At 44.7% G+C, this 17,605-nt stretch overlaps 1 protein-coding gene across 3 annotated transcripts in view; it reads left to right on the plus strand.

Annotated features, from left to right (window-relative positions):
* ELF5 (E74 like ETS transcription factor 5) overlaps positions 1–17,605 on the plus strand; it is a 47,863-nt gene that overhangs the window by 2,317 nt on the left and 27,941 nt on the right. The window contains exon 1 of one of the 3 annotated variants that reach the window (XM_006062381.4): positions 12,573–12,719. The exons of 1 other annotated variant lie outside the window; for it this stretch is intronic. The gene's annotated coding sequence lies outside the window, so the exon portion shown is untranslated. Of the gene's footprint in view, positions 1–12,572; positions 12,720–14,864; positions 15,022–17,605 lie in introns of those variants that run through there. One more of the 3 variants, XM_025266242.3, reaches the window with a different exon arrangement.

Raw genomic sequence — 17,605 nt, forward strand, 5'->3', positions numbered from 1 at the left:
TAGAGAAGGGAAGGGCTACCCACTCCAGTATTCTGACCTGGAGAATTCCATGGGCTGTATAGTCCATGGGGTTGCAAAGAGTCGGACATGACTGAGCAACTCTCAGTTTCATGGAGCTCCTGATTGCCAATTCTACCTGCAAGTGCCCTCTTTAGCCACTGTCTGCCACAGTTTCAAATCTTACGTCCAGACCTATCTTGGCTTGTCTTCAACATCTATCACCTTAAACTAGTTTGTAAGTTGCAAGGGCTCCTGAAAGAGTACTGCTCCTTCTAAATATTGTGTGGCCTGACTGGAGTCAACTCTACTCACCTCTGGGCCGGATAAATGAACTCCTCAAGGCCCAATACTAAAGGTCCTCCAGAAAGTCTCCAATTCTGATTTAAACTTGGTTAAACATAAGTGGCTTCCTAAAGGAAATCAACCCTGAATATTCACTGAAGGACTGTTGCTAAAACTGAAGGTCCAATACTTTGGCCACCTGATGGAAGAGCCAATTCACTGGAAAAGACACTGATGCTGGGAAAGATTGAAGGCAAAAGGAGAAGGGGGCAGTAGAGGATGAGATGGTAAGATAGCACCATTGGCTCAATGGACTTGAATTTGAGCAAATTCTGGGAGATAGTGAAGGACAGAGGAGCCTGGCATGCTGCAGTCCACGGGGTTGCAAAGAGGTGGATATGACTTAGCAACTAAACAACAATAACAAACATCCGTGGTCAGATGGGTGTAAGGTAACACTTCAAGCCTAGGTCCCCCGCTACAGCAAGGGCTGAGCACCTATCCCCATGTGGGCCAGATCCAGAGCCGGCCTGGCCATTTCCACCCTTCCCCCCCTCCCCTGAGTCTACTCACAGCCTTAAATACTTGGACGGCCTCTCTCAGCACAGCCATGGTCTGCTGGTCAATCGTGCAACTCACCGCTTGCTTTGGCTGGAACACTTGACCCCTTTTGGTTATTTCCTCCCTCAGACAGCCTTGTGCAAAGTCTGCCATTTGCCTTAATGCCACCTGAACTCTACTCAAAGTGACAGCTGCAGCCCGGGGTGAAGACAAACCCCAAATCAAAGAGACGCTGCCCCTGTTTCCCTCCCATAAAGGCAGGTGGCATCCATTCTCCCCTAGGTACAGCAGAAGGTGAACTTGCCAAAGCCCACCCACAGGGCTTGTGCAGAAAGATGGAGAGTGGGCCATGGCCAGGTGGCAGAACTGTTGGCTACTCTGTAAAGTGAGTTGTTGGGATTCTTGAAGCTTCTTTGTTCCCAGAAGGGCACATAGGAGGTCAGGACAAAAAATTTTGGATCAGGGAATGAATATCTTATAAAAGTATAAGATGTATAAAAAAGTATAAGTATAAAAGTATATATTATGACATCTTATAAAAGTATTACTCTATTTAAGATAATTAATAACTGTTGGCCAGATATGCTGGCCTTCTCGTAACTTCCAAGGTTAGTACACTTTTGATAGACACCAGGTAAGAGACTGAAAAATGAACAAATGGATGGATGAATATCAACTAAGTGCCAGGGGCACACACCTGTCTTATTTCAATTAATCTAGTGAATAGCTAACATTATTCTCATTTTGCTGATTAAGAAATTGAGAGGTGGATACGTTTAATAACAACAGCAGCAGCAGCAAAAATAATAATATAGTAAGAAGTATAACCATCATTTATTGAGTATTTAATAAAGTATAACCATCATTTATTGAGTATTTAATAAATGCCAGGCATTGAGCTAAGTACTTCTTGTTTTATATTATTTCATTTAATCCTTACCAAAACTCTATGAAGTAACAATTTATTTCTCCAGGTTTTTAAATGTGGAAACTGTGTCTTAGGGAGGTAGTTGTCACTGGCTACCGAGGGACAGCACCAAGCTTTGAACCTACATCTATCAGATTCAAAACCTACTGCCCTTTCTTGTTCTTGTTTTTCCTTTGCTACCTTCTTATCTGGCTTTTGCTTTTAGCAACACCACGGTTGTCTGTTTAGTTACTGTATCATTTAAAACTGTTCAGCCAATTTGCACAGCAAAGGAAACCATAAACAAAATGAAAAGACAACCCACAGATTGGGAGAAAATATTTGCAAATGATGCAGCCAACGAGGGATTAATTTCCAAAATATACAAACAGCTCATGCAGCTCAATATTCAAAAAAAAACAAGCAACCCTATCAAATAATGGGAAGAAGACCTAAATAGACATTTCTCCAAAGAAGACATACAGATGACCAAGAAGCACATGAAAAGATTGCCAACATCACTAATTATTAGAGAAAAGTAAATCAAAACTGCAATGAGATATCACCTCACACCAGTCAGAATGTGTGTTCCTAGTCACTCAGTCATGTCCAACTCTTTGTGACCCCATGGACTATAGCCTGCCTGTCTCCTCTGTCCATGGGGATTCTCCAGGCAAAAATAATGGAGTGGATTGCCATGCCCTCCTCCAGGGGATCTTCCCAACCCAGGGACTGAACCCAGGTTTCCCTCATTGCAGGCGAATTCTTTACCGTCTGAACCACCAGGGAAGCCCATGAATACTTGAGTGGGTAGCCTATCCCTTCTCCAGAGGATCTTCCCAACCCAGGAATCAAACTGGGATCTCAAGAATTGCAGGTGGATTCTTTATCAGCTGAGCTACCAGGGAAGCTCTCACTCAGAATAGCCATCATCAAAAAGTCCGCAAACAATAAATGCTGGAGAGGGTGTGGAGAAAAGAGAACACTCCTACACTCTTGGTGGGAATGTAAATGGTACAGTCACTATGGAGAACAGTATGGAGGTTCCTTTAAAAGTCAAAAATAGAGCTATGATATGATCCAGCAATTCCACACCTGGACATATATCTAGAGAAAAACGTAATTTAAAAAGATACATGCACCTCAATGTTTATTGCAGGACTGTTTACAATAGCCAAGACACGGAAGCAATCTAAATGTCCATCAACTGAGGAATGGATAAAGAAGATGTGGTACATGTATACAATGGAATATTGTTCTTGTTTAGTCACTAAGTCTTGTCTGACTCTGAGATGTGTGTCTGACTGTAGCCCACCAGGCTCCTCTGTCTGTGGGATTTACCAGGCAAGAATACTAGAGTGGGTTGCCATTTTCTTCTCCAAAGGATCTTCCCAACTCCAGGATCAAACCCATGTCTCCTGCATTGGCAGGCAGATTCTTTACTGCTGAGCCACCAGGGAAGCCCAGTGGAATTTTACTCAGCCATAAAAAGAATGAAATAATGCCATTTGCAGCAACATGAATGGACCTAGAGATTATCATACTATGTGAAGTAAGTCAGACAGAGAATGACAGATATCAGATGATATTGCTTATATGGGGAATCTAAAAAGAATGATACAAATGAACTTATTTGCAAAGCAGAAACAGACTTAGAAAACAAACTTATGGTTAACAAAGGGAAGGGAGGAGATAAATTAGGAGTTTAGGACTAAACTATACACACTACTATATATAGAACAGATAACCAACAAGGACTATAGTATAGCAAAGGGAACTCTACTCAATATTCTGCAATGACCTGAAGGGGGAAAGAATTGAAAAGGAATAGATATATCTGTATATATAACTGAATCACTTTTCTGTTCACCTGAAACTAACATAGCACTGTAAATCAACTATACTCCAGTACAAAATAGAAATTGAAAAAGGAAAAGAAATAAAATGTTCAGCCAAGTCCCATATTTCATATTGGTTCTTTGGAACCAAAGGATAACCATTGACTCAGAATGAAGCTGAATCCTACCTACCTGCTTTTGTACTTCGAGAGGAATTAAAACATCATTTCATGAAAAGAGATGGGGGCAAGTGATGTCCAGGACCAAAGACGACACTTGTCTTCTCTTTAACTCCAACAGCTCAGTGATAACTTCCCCAAATGTGGACCCTAGACAGACACCTTGGGGAGTGACAAATGCTTCATTGGAACCTCCCTGGGTTTGCAAGTTCAAGGCACAAACCAGTCAACATTGATGTGAAACTCTCAGTGAGGCCAAGCAGCTTCCCCAATTTGAAGGCTCACCTCTCAGATTTATAAGTACTTTTAAGTACCAGAATTGTTGGATTTCAGTTAGCATATGGTGACACACTCTAGAAGAAGGTGATAAATCAGAAAAGTTCATAACAATGAAAGACTGAAATTTTGTAAAACACACTGCCTGAGTTCTTACACCATCCTGTGTTTACAACAGAGACTGTTTCTCTAAGTGAGTCTCCAACAAAACCAAACTCAGGAAATTTCAGTGTGTAGTCCAGACCTTTGTACTTTTTAATGGCAAATCAAATTGTGGGAGATAGTAGAAGATTGCAAGGAAACAACCTAAGAAAGCAATATTAGTTAAAAATGAGTGGAAGAAGAAAACCCAGCAGTAACCTCCATAAGAAATACAGTGTAATCCTGGAAAAACTCATGGACAGAGTAAGAGAAAAATCAAAGTTGTTCACCAAGCATCATTGCTGACCCACAAAAATCTGACCCTGAAGAGCAGACAAGATCTGAGACCTCCTCAAACTCAAAACCCCTCATCAACTAGCCACAGATCCCTGCTAGTTCATAGTGGTTGATGTCCCAGGACTGCCACGAGGTGGCATGTGTTAGACTTCAGCTCCTGGGCCATCCCATGCTCATTGTCTCTGCACACCTGCAACTTTCCTCTTGTTTGAAAGGGCCTGTCCTTCTGGCTGTCTCAGACACCACAGAGCATGGTAGCCCACGGCCTGAGCTCTGAATCAGGCAGTGGGACCCTGGCTCTGCTGCTTGTTAGCTGTATGACCTTGGGCAAATTCCTGAAGTTCTTTGAGCCTCAGTTTCCCCTTCTGTAAAATGGGGATAATAGCAGGCCCAATTCCTATAGTTGTTGTACTTGGCACATAATGAGCAACCATTTTTAGCAAGTCATTCCAATTTTTCAGAACCCAACTCACATGCCATATCCCACAAGAAGCGATTTCTGACTGTTTCAGCCCTTATTGACCTCCTGCTCCCTGAAGTCCTACAGTCCCTAACTCAAAATTAGACTTGGACTTCTATACTCACTTTAAATGTCTCTTTTTGAATTCTCTGCTAAAGTGTTTGTTACTTGAAGGATGCAACTAGATCTTGCTTTTTTTTTTTTTAATATTCCTGAAAATATTGGCCTATTATATATTTTTTAATTACTATATTGACTAAGTTCACATTTTAACATTTCTGAAATTAGGATAAGCTTTACCATCTACCTATACATTTAATATAATGTTTTCTGCCCACAAAGTTTACCTTTACCATCTACCTATACATTTAATATAATGTTTTCTGCCCACAAAGTTTACCTAAATCAGTGTTGTCTATTATAATCAACAGCATCTTAGAAATAAGACTTGCTTGATCAATAAGAGTAGATCTACATGGATCCACAACAGATTTCCCCTAGCATCCCTCCTCACACCAGCCTCCATCCTCATAGCCACCATCGCCCCCTGTCCCTTGACCATAGACATGCTTTAGAGTTCAGTGCAGAGACATGGATATCAGTGTGAAGACACGCAATATCAAACTACATGTGTGGTCATTCCCACCGACAGATGAGGAAACTGAAGTTCAGATAAATTTAGCCAGCAAGTGTCAAGTCACCTGCAGGAAGATTAAGTCTTCAATGATTGACTGACGGATCATCTAATGATAGCCTGTCATTAATGTGGTTCCTGAATTAACGAAGTGAATGAGCCATAGCTGAAGGGACTGGTCCATTCAATACTAGTCAATGGCAGCACCGTCAGCACCACACCATCCTCGAACCAATATCATGAACTGGCCACAGAAGTCAATGGCATCCATTCTTCGAATTGTCGCCCCCAGCAATTCTCTCAGGAAGCAAGCTCATGCCCTCCAGGGTACTGAAGTTTGGTAGGAAAACAGCTAAAGAAAATATTCTTTAAGAATTCCTTTGAGAAAGCTTCCCTTAGCTGGGCCTCTCAGGTCCATTCAATGTATAGCCATTGTGACTTCAGATTCAACTGCTGCTGCTGCTGCTGCTGCTGCTGCTAAGTCGCTTCAGTCGTGTCCGACTCTGTGCGACCCCATAAATGGCAACCCACCAGGCTCCCCCGTCCCTGGGATTCTCCAGGCAAGAACACTGAAGTGGGTTGCCATTTCCTTCTCCAATGCATGAAAGTAAAAAGTGAAAGTGAAGTCGCTCAGTTGTGTCCAACTCTTAGCAACCCTATGGACTGCAGCCTACCAGGCTCCTCTGTCCATGGGATTTTCCAGGCAAGAGTACTGGAGTGGGTTGCCATTAACTTCTCCATAGGTGGCACTAGCAGTAAAGAACTTGCCTGCCAATGCAGGAGAGGTAAGAGATGCAGGATCAATCCCTGGGCCAGAAAGATCCCCCGGAGGAGGGCATGGCAACCCATTCCAGTATTCTTGCTTGTAGAAGCCCATGGACAGAGGAGCCTGGCAGGCTACAGTCCATGGGGTCGCACAGAGTCAGACATGATAAAGCGACTCAGCTGCTGCTGCTACTGCTAAGTCACTTCAGTCGTGTCCGACTCTGTGCAACCCCATAGACGGCAGCCCACCAGGCTCCCCCATCCCTGGGATTCTCCAGGCAAGAACACTGGAGTGGGTTGCCATTTCCTTCTCCAATGCATAAAAGTGAAAAGTGAAAGTGAAGTCACTCAGTCGTGTCTGACTCTTTGAGACCCCAAGGACAGCAGCCTACCAGGCTCCTCTGCCCATGGAACCAGGCAAGAGTACTGGAGTGGGGTGCCATTGCCTTCTCCAAAGTGACTCAGCATGCTCCAGTATCTCTACAGAGAGAGAGGAGACCAAAACTACAGTCATGCAATTGTGTCTGCTGTTTCATAAACGTTACCATAATTCAACCTTAAAATGACAAAATCAGTATACCTAACCTCATTTTCATTATGCTTCAGCCAGCCATTGTCTTTGCTATTGTTTAACCTCCATGATTCCTTCTGTGATGGAAATCACACAAAGATCCATTTCTTCCATGAAGCTCATAGCCATGGAAGGATTATCAAGGGAGCTACCTCACTGCTGTTCTCTGCTGAGTTGGGGTTCTTGGCCAGGAGAATGGACAGCGTGAATAGCTAAGGGATGAGCTGGATATAGGAGACTGGGGAAAGACACCCAAAGAGGAAATACAGCAAATACACAACCAGCAACAAAAGTTGCTTCAGCACTTATTTGTGCTTAAGTCCATCGTGGGTGTTTCTGTGGATAATAGGTTTATAATCCTTATCCTTGATTTTGATCCCAGCAACCTGAGATGCCTAAGAAATTGATATCAGGACTTCCCTGGTAGTCCAGTGGTTAAGAATCCTCCTTCCAATGCAGAAGATGCAGGTTCGATCACTGGTCGGGGAACTAAGATCCCACATGCTGCAGGGAAACTAAGCCTGCGTACTGCAACAAGAGAAAGCACAACAAAGACCCAGCCAAAAAAAAAAAAACTGTGTCTCCACCACTTAGATTCTGCCTCCTCCAGAGGAACCAAACGAGAGCCTAAAGGGGAAGCTAGTGACTCCAGTGCCCTGTGTGCGCATGCTAAGTCACTCAGTTGTGACCGACTCTTTGTGACCCCATGGACTGTAGCCCACCAGGCTCCTCTTGGGATTCTCCCACATACCTAGACTCAAACCCTGCTTCATGTTCTACCAGCTGCGCGATATTTGGCAAGTCCCTTGAACTTTCTATGCCTGTTTCCTCATTAGTAAATTTTAGATAATAATAATGGTACCTTCCTCACAGGAGCGATGCAAAGATTAAATGATTTAATACATGGAGCATGCCTAGGCAATGTCTGGCAACTAGTAAGTGCCAGATAAATGGTAGCGATTGTGATTATTCATTGCAGAAGGGCAACATTATCCTACTTGCTGTGGTAATTTTCAAAGGTGGGTGATCTCAATCAACATCTACATTTCTCTCCATAGACCATTGGAGTCACCATTCAGTGAGAGCTTAATGTGTACCAGGAATCAGAGTAGGTATGTCCAGATGAGGGAACTGAAGCCTTGCAGTCTGATACCTCATCTAATGGCTCCCAGGTGGCAGGTGCCAGGAGCTTGTTATCATACATATCCACAGACAGAAAACTTTTCATTCTTAAATATTTAAGCCAATAGAGCATAGAAAATGTAATTTCTCCAACAGACTCTTTTCTAAAAAAAAAAAAATGGTTTTAAGATAATGGAGACAGAGATCCTAATCCATAGCTCATATATTTTATCTTCACCCTGAAAGTCTGTTCCTGCTAATGGCCTCATCTCTGAATTTACCTAAATGTATTTTTTAACTCACTTTTGTGTTCAGCCTGTGCTGCCCCTTGGGTGGTGAGGGTGATAGATTGAGGGAGAGAAAAATGACTAAAGAAATTCTGGCTCAGGTTAACCACAGTCAGGGTCTAGGAGAAGAAGGGAACCCATTACATCTAGTGAAAGGAACTGGGTAGGAACCTCCGGCCTTATGTTAGGAGGCTTGCCTGTTAATTCACTCCCATGATACATGCATGTAATGAGCGTCTTCTTTGTCCCAAGAACCATACTAGACACCAGAGAATCAAGGAGGTAACAGAATTTCTATTCTACTCTGAGAGACAGACTGTGCATGCAACAGTCATGCAACTCAGGGGTCTTAAACCAACGGAGAGGGAAGGACCCCCTCTGAGACCAGACCCCCGCTCTGAGACCAGCTTGAACTCTCGTGTCTACACTGTGGTTTTAACAGTGGGCAGCCTCGAGTTCAACCCAGGCTTGGCCACTGCCCAGCTGGGTGACACCCAACAAGCCTGGCAACTCTGATTCTTCATTCTTTAAAAGAAAGTAGTCATAGCTAGTTCCCAGGATTACAGTGAAAAATAACCACGGGACAACAGGTGAGCGGTTCTAGAACAGTTCTTGGCATGTGGTAGATTCCCTCCTCCTGTCCCCCCTCAACCACCCCAGGAGTACCCAGGGACCAGTTAGCATGGTGGTTAAGAGGATGGGCTCTGGAGGCAGAAAATGCTGCTCTGCTACTTACTAGCTGTGTGACCATGGGTAAGTTACTTCACTTCTCTATGCCTCAGTTCCTTTATCTGTAAAATGGGGATACTAAGTAGCATCCTCATCAGAGAGTTATGAGAATTTAAAGTAGTGAATGTATTAAAAGGTAAGGCACGTGAAGGTTATTAAATGTCTATTTGAGCAAACATCAGTTCCAATCTGGCATCACCAAACTGCAAGTGATTAGGAGTTTAGGAGCACTCCACCAACAAGAGCCAGGGGAGTGACTTTATTTTCCTTCTATTTTCTGGTCACACCATGTGGCATGAGGGATCTTAGTTCCCTGACCAGGAATCCAACCTGTGCCCCTTGCAAAGGAAGCACCCTGTCTTAACCATTGGACCACCAGGGAAGTCCCAGGAATGGCTTTTATAGTGCAGACATGGAAGAAAGCAAGGAAATTATTTGATTGGCTTTTGCTTAACCAGTTGCTTTATCTGGGAAATCCTAGTTGGCTGTCTGTGATCGGTGGTTTTGAATTTCTTGTTTTCAGACCTGAGTGGATTTACAATCAACTTTGGCTGAGGCGTCAGTTTGCTTGTGTTGGCTAGCCGAGCATTAAAGGCACCACAGTCAAACAGCCTTCTTGTTTCATTACTTTAACAAATGTAACAGGCCAGCATGCAGATAGGGTCTTCTGTGGTGGCTCAGAGGTCAAGAGTGCCAGCAATGCAGGAGACACAGGAGACATGAGCTCTATCCATGGGTCGTGAAGATCCCCTGGAGGAGAGCATGGCAACCCACTCCAGTATTCCTGCCTGGAGAATCCCTTGGACAGAGAGGAGCCTGGTGGGCTACAGTCCTTAGGGTGGCAAAGAGTGAGATACGACTGAACACATGCACACACAGCACGTAGATAACAGAGTTCATTCTAGGGCTCTCACCTCTTCTCAGCTTTTAATTCATTTAATTCACCTAACACCCTACAAGGGAGGCATTCTTTTCCCCCCACTTTACACATGAGGGAACTAGGATGTAAGGAATTTAAGGAAGTTTCCCAGACTCACTCAGCCAGAAAATGGCAAAGTCAGGACTCAAACCTATAAAGTCTCTCTGCAGAATCCGGGCTTAGAAATTTCATTGGCAGTCCAGTGGTTAAGACTTCACCTTCCAATGCAGGGGGTATGGGTTCGATCCTTGGCTGGGGAACTAAGATCCCACATGCCTCATGGCCAAAAATCCAAAACATAAAACAGAAGCAATATTGTAACAATTTCAATTAAAAAAAAAAAAACTTTAAAAATGATCCACATCAAAAAAATCTTTAAAAAAAATAGAATCTAGGCTGAGTCACTCTGTGACTCTTGTAAGCCTAATTCATTCTACCTGTATTGCTATGTGGTTGAGACAGCAGAGGGAGGGTGGGCTAGAAAGTCTAAAGTGCCTCATTCCTTTGGTCCACCTCTGACATTCAAATACAGGTTTTATGAGCTTAGTGTTTGATATCATTTAAGATCTCCACTCCAATCAAATTTAGGTTCAATGTGATAGTTAGATTTAATTAGAGTCAAATTCCTCTTTTATTTTGGTTTTATCTTAATCACCCCCTTTTACTCGCTAGCCCAGAAGCCTATAATTTCCCACATGGGCACCCAGATATGCTGTATTACACACTCAGGACCAGGAGACAAACAGTTTACTGTCATACACGTTTATGCCAGAAACTTTTCACTCTGAAATAGCTGAGTCAAGACAGCACAGAAAGAAATGTAATTTCTCCAAAGACTCTTTTCTAAAAACAATATCAGAATACGATATTTTCCATGAAACTCTCTCTGCTAAGAAGAACATATGTGTGTAGATATAAACATAAGAAGACTTTCCAAGATGAGTGACAAGATGGGAAAGTACCCAACAGTGGGAAACAGTCTGTATGACCAACCAGATCCCCTAGACACAGAGGAGAAAGAGGCAAATTGCAGAATTTTAAAGCTTAAAGGAATCTCAATGACCACCTAATCCCATTCTCTGCAAGCTCTTTTCAAGTGCGGATTCTTTTGTTCAAGAGAAATCTTATCCTGAAGATTGATATAAAAGCCGAGATGCTCTTACTGAATCAGGGAGGAGCCGCCTGGAGCCTAACCCACTCTGATCCCATTCTCTCACACACCCACCCCCAGCAGCTCCTATGAGGGCTTCAGGGATCCCCAGGGTTCCTCAGAGCACAGTTTGAAAGTTGCTATTCTAACCCAGCCTCCTCCTTTCACCATCAGGGGATATGAAGCCCAGAGAAGCTACCTGACTTGTCTGAGGTTACACAGCAAGTCAGAATCCTCAGCAATCCTCTTATCTTCCTTCAACAATTTTTCTATGATGACACTTGAGTCCTCTAATGAACTGCCTTTTGTTTCCCCAGAGTGTATGTGTGTTTGTATTTGTGTTTGTACCCATGCCTGGTGCTCCCAAGAAAACCTAACAAACCAGTGCCTGCTTTCACTCTAAAGCTTAGAGTCTGCAGTTTGGACATAGGTCTCGGCTGCCCAGGAGAGCTGGAAGCACAGGGCAAAAAGGCAGGGGGCCATCAGTGCTGTCCTGCAGGTGACCGGGGACTTCTGTTTTCAGCCTAAGTTGGGTCCAGTTTCTGCTCTTATAGGGATGCAGGTAGTTCTCACAAAGACACCTGACAGCTGGCATCCAAGTCAGACCCCAGCCTCGTAGCTGTGGTCACCTGACTGAGCCCCTAAACCTCTTCTTTTCCCCATCTGTAAAGGGGAAGGTAAGAGAGAAAACAACCCCATGGCACATTATGTCCCAAGAGGTTAGAAGTTGAGTAAGTTAATGTGTCCGATGGCTGGTTATGTTTTGGGTGAAAAGTAGAAACAAGGCCCCCAACATTGGTTCTACAAACTGGCCGTTCCCTTCAATCTGCTGGGAAGGCATGAGTTTAGAGGAAGTGGTGGAGAAGGGCTTTCTGATTAATGTGGTCTGTCAAAGAAAACGCTACAATCAGAACGAAACAAAGAGCTCACACAGTGCTTCACTCGCAGGACCTCGTATGAGGGTAGGTCCTGTTATTTGCATTAGAGCGACTTAAGTTATTAGCTAACTAGTTAAGTGGTTCAAGGTGACATGACTAGAAAATGATGCACCTAGATTTGAATTCAGTCATCTAACTGCAAAAAAAAAAAAAAAAATCGTCTAGCTGCAGAGTCTGTTCTTAACCACTGCCCTATCCTACCCTTCCACCTTACTGCTGGGGGTGGGGGAGGGGAGGAGGGCTGCAGAGATGGGCACCACGGCTAGATTCCTGTTTCCCCTCCAGCTTGCCCAAAAGAGAGTTCCCAGCAAACGCAGGATCCAGCAAAGCTCCCAGAGGCGAGAATTCTCAGCTTGTTTACTGACTCCCCGGGTGGGGAGCAGGGGAGCCGGGGTGGGGGGTGAGCTGGGCACAAAAGCAGGATAAAGGTAAACTTTCTGTGTGTGAGAACTGTTCCCCCTCCAAGGAGCCGTGTCACACTGTATGTCACCGTCATCAAAGGGGTTGTGCATAAACCTGAAAAACCAAACGGACCTGTCTGTAGGTGTTACTTATATCACAAGGCTACAGGTGCCTTTATTTCCACCGTACGCCGGTGCTGGGAGTGCCTGCCTTCTCTTGTCTTGAAAACCTCCTCTTTGGACCCAGCACCGCCGTCCTCACGTAAGCACCTTTTCTTTGCTCTTTTGGATAAATCGTAAGGGGCGTCAGGGCTTAGTGGCTCTGGTGGGGGGCCTGGGTCTGTGGGTCCGTCCCCAGCTCCAGATGGCCAGGCCTCCTGCCACGTCCGTCAGTCACAGTACCTCCCCGGAGCTGTTTGACTGGGATTTAACTGCTGGCCGAGAGAGACGTTTTTGCTTCCTCAGGCTGTGTAGGCAGCCCCTGCCCCCTCTGGGTGACTTGATTAAACCAAGGGGAACTCACTGAGAGAGAATGCGTACGGGCACGCCATTCTCTACCTTCTTCAAGCTAACCTGAGGAAGGGAAGCTGGATTTTACACCAAAAAATATTCAGCTTCAAGAAAAGCCCACCTCCTCCTGCCTAAGCGCCTCACCTCCATTGGCCTGCTCATGGAGCACCCCCTTGAAACAGAAAACAAATTGTTGCCTTATTACAGTTTGGGGAATTTTTCAGGAGACTGTCTGAACATAATAGCTTAAAGGAAACCCATTCTGCACTCTCACACCTCCTCAGTATAGAATGCTTCCAGAAAAGCAATGGTTAGGGTTTTTCCACTGTATTCTCAGACCTTTCCTAAGACTCTGCACTACGTGAGGTTCTTGAGCGTTCGCCCCCTGCTGGCAGACTGGTGTAGCACATGCTCCCTTCTCCCGCGGGAGCTGAGGACCCACGTTCATTCTGATGTGCCGAGAATTTTACAAACTGCAAAGGCTGTCAGAGATCATTAGGGACAATGATCCCTAATTGTCTTTACAGAGGAGGAAACTGAAGCCTAGCAAGGTAAAGTGATTCAGGGAGACAGTTTCATGTTTTAGTCTAAAGACCCAGGGGAAGAGGTTGTTTGCCCTTCTGAGTGAAAGCTTAATTCTTTTGTCCTCATGCTCTCTGTGAGAGGGTTTTCTGGTGATTCAAAGTATTCTTCGTAAGAGTTTTCACAAATTGGTTGTCTGCTTTTCTCAGAAGTCACCTAAGTAGCAACCGTTTAGAATACTGATGACGATTGTTTCCCCCATCCCCTGCTGGGACAGTAATGGACATACATGTTATATCCACTCATCTACATATATTACCTAATTTTGTTAAATCTTTGGGTTACCCTGAGTATTGCATGTTAAAATCTCCATTTGAGAGATGAGCTCAAAGAGGGTTGTGGATTTTGACACAACACACCTTATATGAAACAAAAAAAAAAAAGAATAAAATTTCAGCAGGCTGAGTAGTAAGAAATGCGTCCCACATCCCTTTCCTTGTGGGTGGCAGAGGTAGGATTTAAATCCCAATGGATTTAATATAGCTTCCCAGGTAGCTCAGCTCAGCTCAATGCAGGAGCTGCAGGAGATGCAGGTTCCATCCCCAAGTTGGGAAGATCCCCTGGAGAAGGGCATGGAAACCCACTCCAGTATTCTTGCCTGGAGAATCTCATGGACAGAGAAGCTTGGCAGGCTCCAGTCCCCAGCATTGCAGAGTTTGGACACGACTGAAGCGACTGAGCACACACACATGGGTTTAACCCAAACCCAGTGAGCCTTGTATGGGAGCCCATGGTAAACTATTCAGCACAACTCCTATGAGTCTTTGCGGCACCTTTAGAAAAACAACTAAAAAACGAACAAACTAGCAAACTTCTGATACAAGCCAAAGGAAGATGAGGAATCACTTGGCAAGACATCAGCAAAGCAGTCTCATAGCTGCTCTGGTTTTTCCCAGAAGAGCAAACACTCAAGCACCCAACCCACAAGCCTTTAGCAGAAAACATTGAAATACTTCAACCAATGGGTTTTCCTCCATGTGTCTCTTCTGAGGGAGGTCCAAAAGGTAGGAAGTGGACCCTGCCTTGCCCGTAGGGCTCGGAACCTGGTGGGCATTGGGGTATCACTGGGACTTTAGAGGAGGAAAAGCATTATTCTTCCCAGCGAGATGGCCTGGATGGTGGGATCAAGGAAGGCCCTCCCGAGCCCCCTTTTCCATGGTTTACACCTTCACAGCCCGTTCTGCGCAGTGATGCTTTGGTGCATGAACAGCCAATGTGTAGGTGCTTAATTGGGTGAATTTTTGGTCACATGCCCAGAGTGAAGTTGATGATCTCTGCCAGGGTCAGGAAGGAATTTTCCTTGTCTGGCAGACTGGCCAAGGCTGGGTGGTTTGCGCCTTCCACTCTCTCTGGAAGGCTGAACAGAGGTGCCATGGACACCACACCTGTGACTGCCGCCTCTGACTCGTGTGAGGGCAAGAAGCCCACAGGCCTGTCTCTCTGACTGTGTGGACCCTTCTGGTGCACCCTTGGTGAGTGAACCAAACTCTCAGAAGGGTTAGGAAGCCCCTGGAAGCACCAAGGACCTGAGCGTCCATGCCATTCCCAAAGGTCTAGCCAGCCTTTCTCGTGCCTGGAAGAGAACCCACTTGATTCTCCCCTCTTGTGCTGAAAGTGCTTGATTCTTTCCTACCTACTAGGCAGCTAAAGTGCTGATTACACTTTGGGGAGACTGAATTCCACTGCCATGGGTCTGTAGAAGGGCAGTGAGCGAGGGTTCAGAATACTTAAGGGGTCTGGCTAACCCAGGCAAAGAATGTCCAGAGGTCACAGCTGAAAGTGGGTATGGGAGGAAAAGGAGAAGAGAAAATCATGGGAATTTTTTTATAGCTAAAACTTTCATCTCTGCATGATTGAATTGTACTCCAATTTGGTGAGCGTACTTGACTGCAATATCCAACTATAGCTATCATATATGCCTATGTGTATGCGTGCACGTGTGTGGCTGTGTCAGCCAAATCGGGTGGGATCCTGAAGAAAATCACGCAGCTAGGGTATGTGTTAGAGTCCATCTCGTTGTGTTCATGCAGCCGATGAAGTATTGAGGCTCCGAGAAAAGTGAGAGGCAGAATCACGACAATGTTCCTTCTATGAGGACAAGTCAGCCAGCCTCTCAAAAACCAAAAATGCGGGGTTACAACAGCAGGCCTAGGACCCTCCCTAGGCTTCCCCTACTTGTCCTGCTGCTGACTCTAAGTCTAACCCAATGCTTTGCAACCTTTTTTTTCCCACTATCACCCCCTTTTTAGTTCTTTTTTTTTTTTAAGAATTTTCTAAGGTGGACAATTTTTAAAAGTCTTTATTGAATTGGTTGCAATATTGCTTCTGTTTAATGTTTTGGTTTTTCGGCCGCATGTGGGGTCTTAGCTCCCCAGCCAGGAATTGAACCCACTCTCCCCTGCATTGGAAGGTAAAGTCTTAACCACTGAACCACCAGGGAAGTCCCCTAGATCATTGTTCTTAATCTTACCCCCTCCATGAAATGTTAATATCACAGATTCACCATTCATCATTTATGTACTGTGGGCTTTGAAGAGTCATAAAGGATAATGATGGCTAAGATTTTTTTGACCCTTAAGACCAATTTTTTTACCAATTTTTTCCCTCTTTGGTCACTGTCCCCTCGTTGGATTACATATTCTAACTTCAGGCCTAAAACTATATATCACTGGGCCTCAATGTCCTCCCTGAGAAGAGGGAACCCAAAAGTTATTGTTGCCCACCACCCTCTTCCGCCTACATTAAAGAAATCTGAAGAGCTAAAATGTTCAGTTGTTGCAAGGACTGTAAAGGCCTAAGAAGCTGGACTGCTGAATACAAAGGAGCCATTATTCCTGAACTTTCACATCTAGGGCCTGCTGGTTAAGTGGCCAAGGTCTTTTGTGGAGAGTCCAAGAGTTAACAATATCCCCTCCTCCCACTGCAATAGAAAAAAGAAAAGCCGCTGCCTTTTATAAAACATACTTTTCCACAAAGCAAAAAATAATTACAGAAGAAAAACAGCATGTTGTATACCGGAAACAGCCCTTTAAGAAAACTTAATGGATATAATTTGCCATAGAAGGGACCCCCAAAGGGAATCAGATACAGACATCACCCGGTACAGCCCTGAAGAAATCACAGTGCCAGCCAGTAGGGTGATGCAAAGAGAAAAAAAAGAAATCCTTCTAAGAGGTAAATATTGTACTGGTCACAGAGATTCCTAATTTTTCTGCGATCAAATTCAATTTACCGAATGACTTTTGAGAGCTTTGTCAGGCAGAGATGAAGAAGCACATTCCTACTGTTGCATCCTATATCTGGAGGATTTCTAATTAACACCGGAGACCTGGGAACTGTTCTCCACGTGGAAGCCCCCTCTCCTTTCTCCAAGCCCACCCATGAAGGTCATGTCAGAGGTCTGCCACCCTCTTGTCCCATTTTCTGAGCCTCCGACCCAGAGGGGTAGGGGGTATTTTCACCTTGAACTGTCACTTAGGAGAACTTTTCTGGGGTCAAGTCCAGAAAGTAGAAAAGGCTTTGGGCTCCCACCAAGCCTCTTTCTTCCTCATATCCTCCCACCCCCATCCCTCCTCATCCAGCCACCTGCTCAGGGATATAAAACCAGTCAATCTGTGGGAAAATCAGAGTCCAGACCCGGGCAGCCTTGACCTCTGTTTGATATGGCTCCCAGGGGGAGATCCAGGAACATGATAATCTGCTGGGCACGTTAACCCTCTCCAGGCATCAGGAAGGAGACTTCCTAGGGAAGTCTGGCAACTTTCCAGTGATGCCCAGAGAGGGTGCCTACACATGAGAATCTGAATTCAGTTATTTCTCTGTCTGTAGCAGAGTTCTCATGCATATCTGATAGTGATGATCGTGACAGATTTGCAAACATCCCCAAATAATTGATCTCTGGTTCTGGAATCACACAGTCCCTGACCCTCTAGGGATCAAGATCCGGATTGCCCTGGTAGTGAGCCTAGGATGTGTCTGTGAGCAGATGAGGCTGTGAGTGTTTGTAGAAAGGAAAGCAGATGGGTTGAAAATTGGAAAAAACTTAATTCCCTACAC

This window comes from Bubalus bubalis, chromosome 16 (assembly GCF_019923935.1).
Source record: "Bubalus bubalis isolate 160015118507 breed Murrah chromosome 16, NDDB_SH_1, whole genome shotgun sequence".
Taxonomy (NCBI): domain Eukaryota; kingdom Metazoa; phylum Chordata; class Mammalia; order Artiodactyla; family Bovidae; genus Bubalus; species Bubalus bubalis.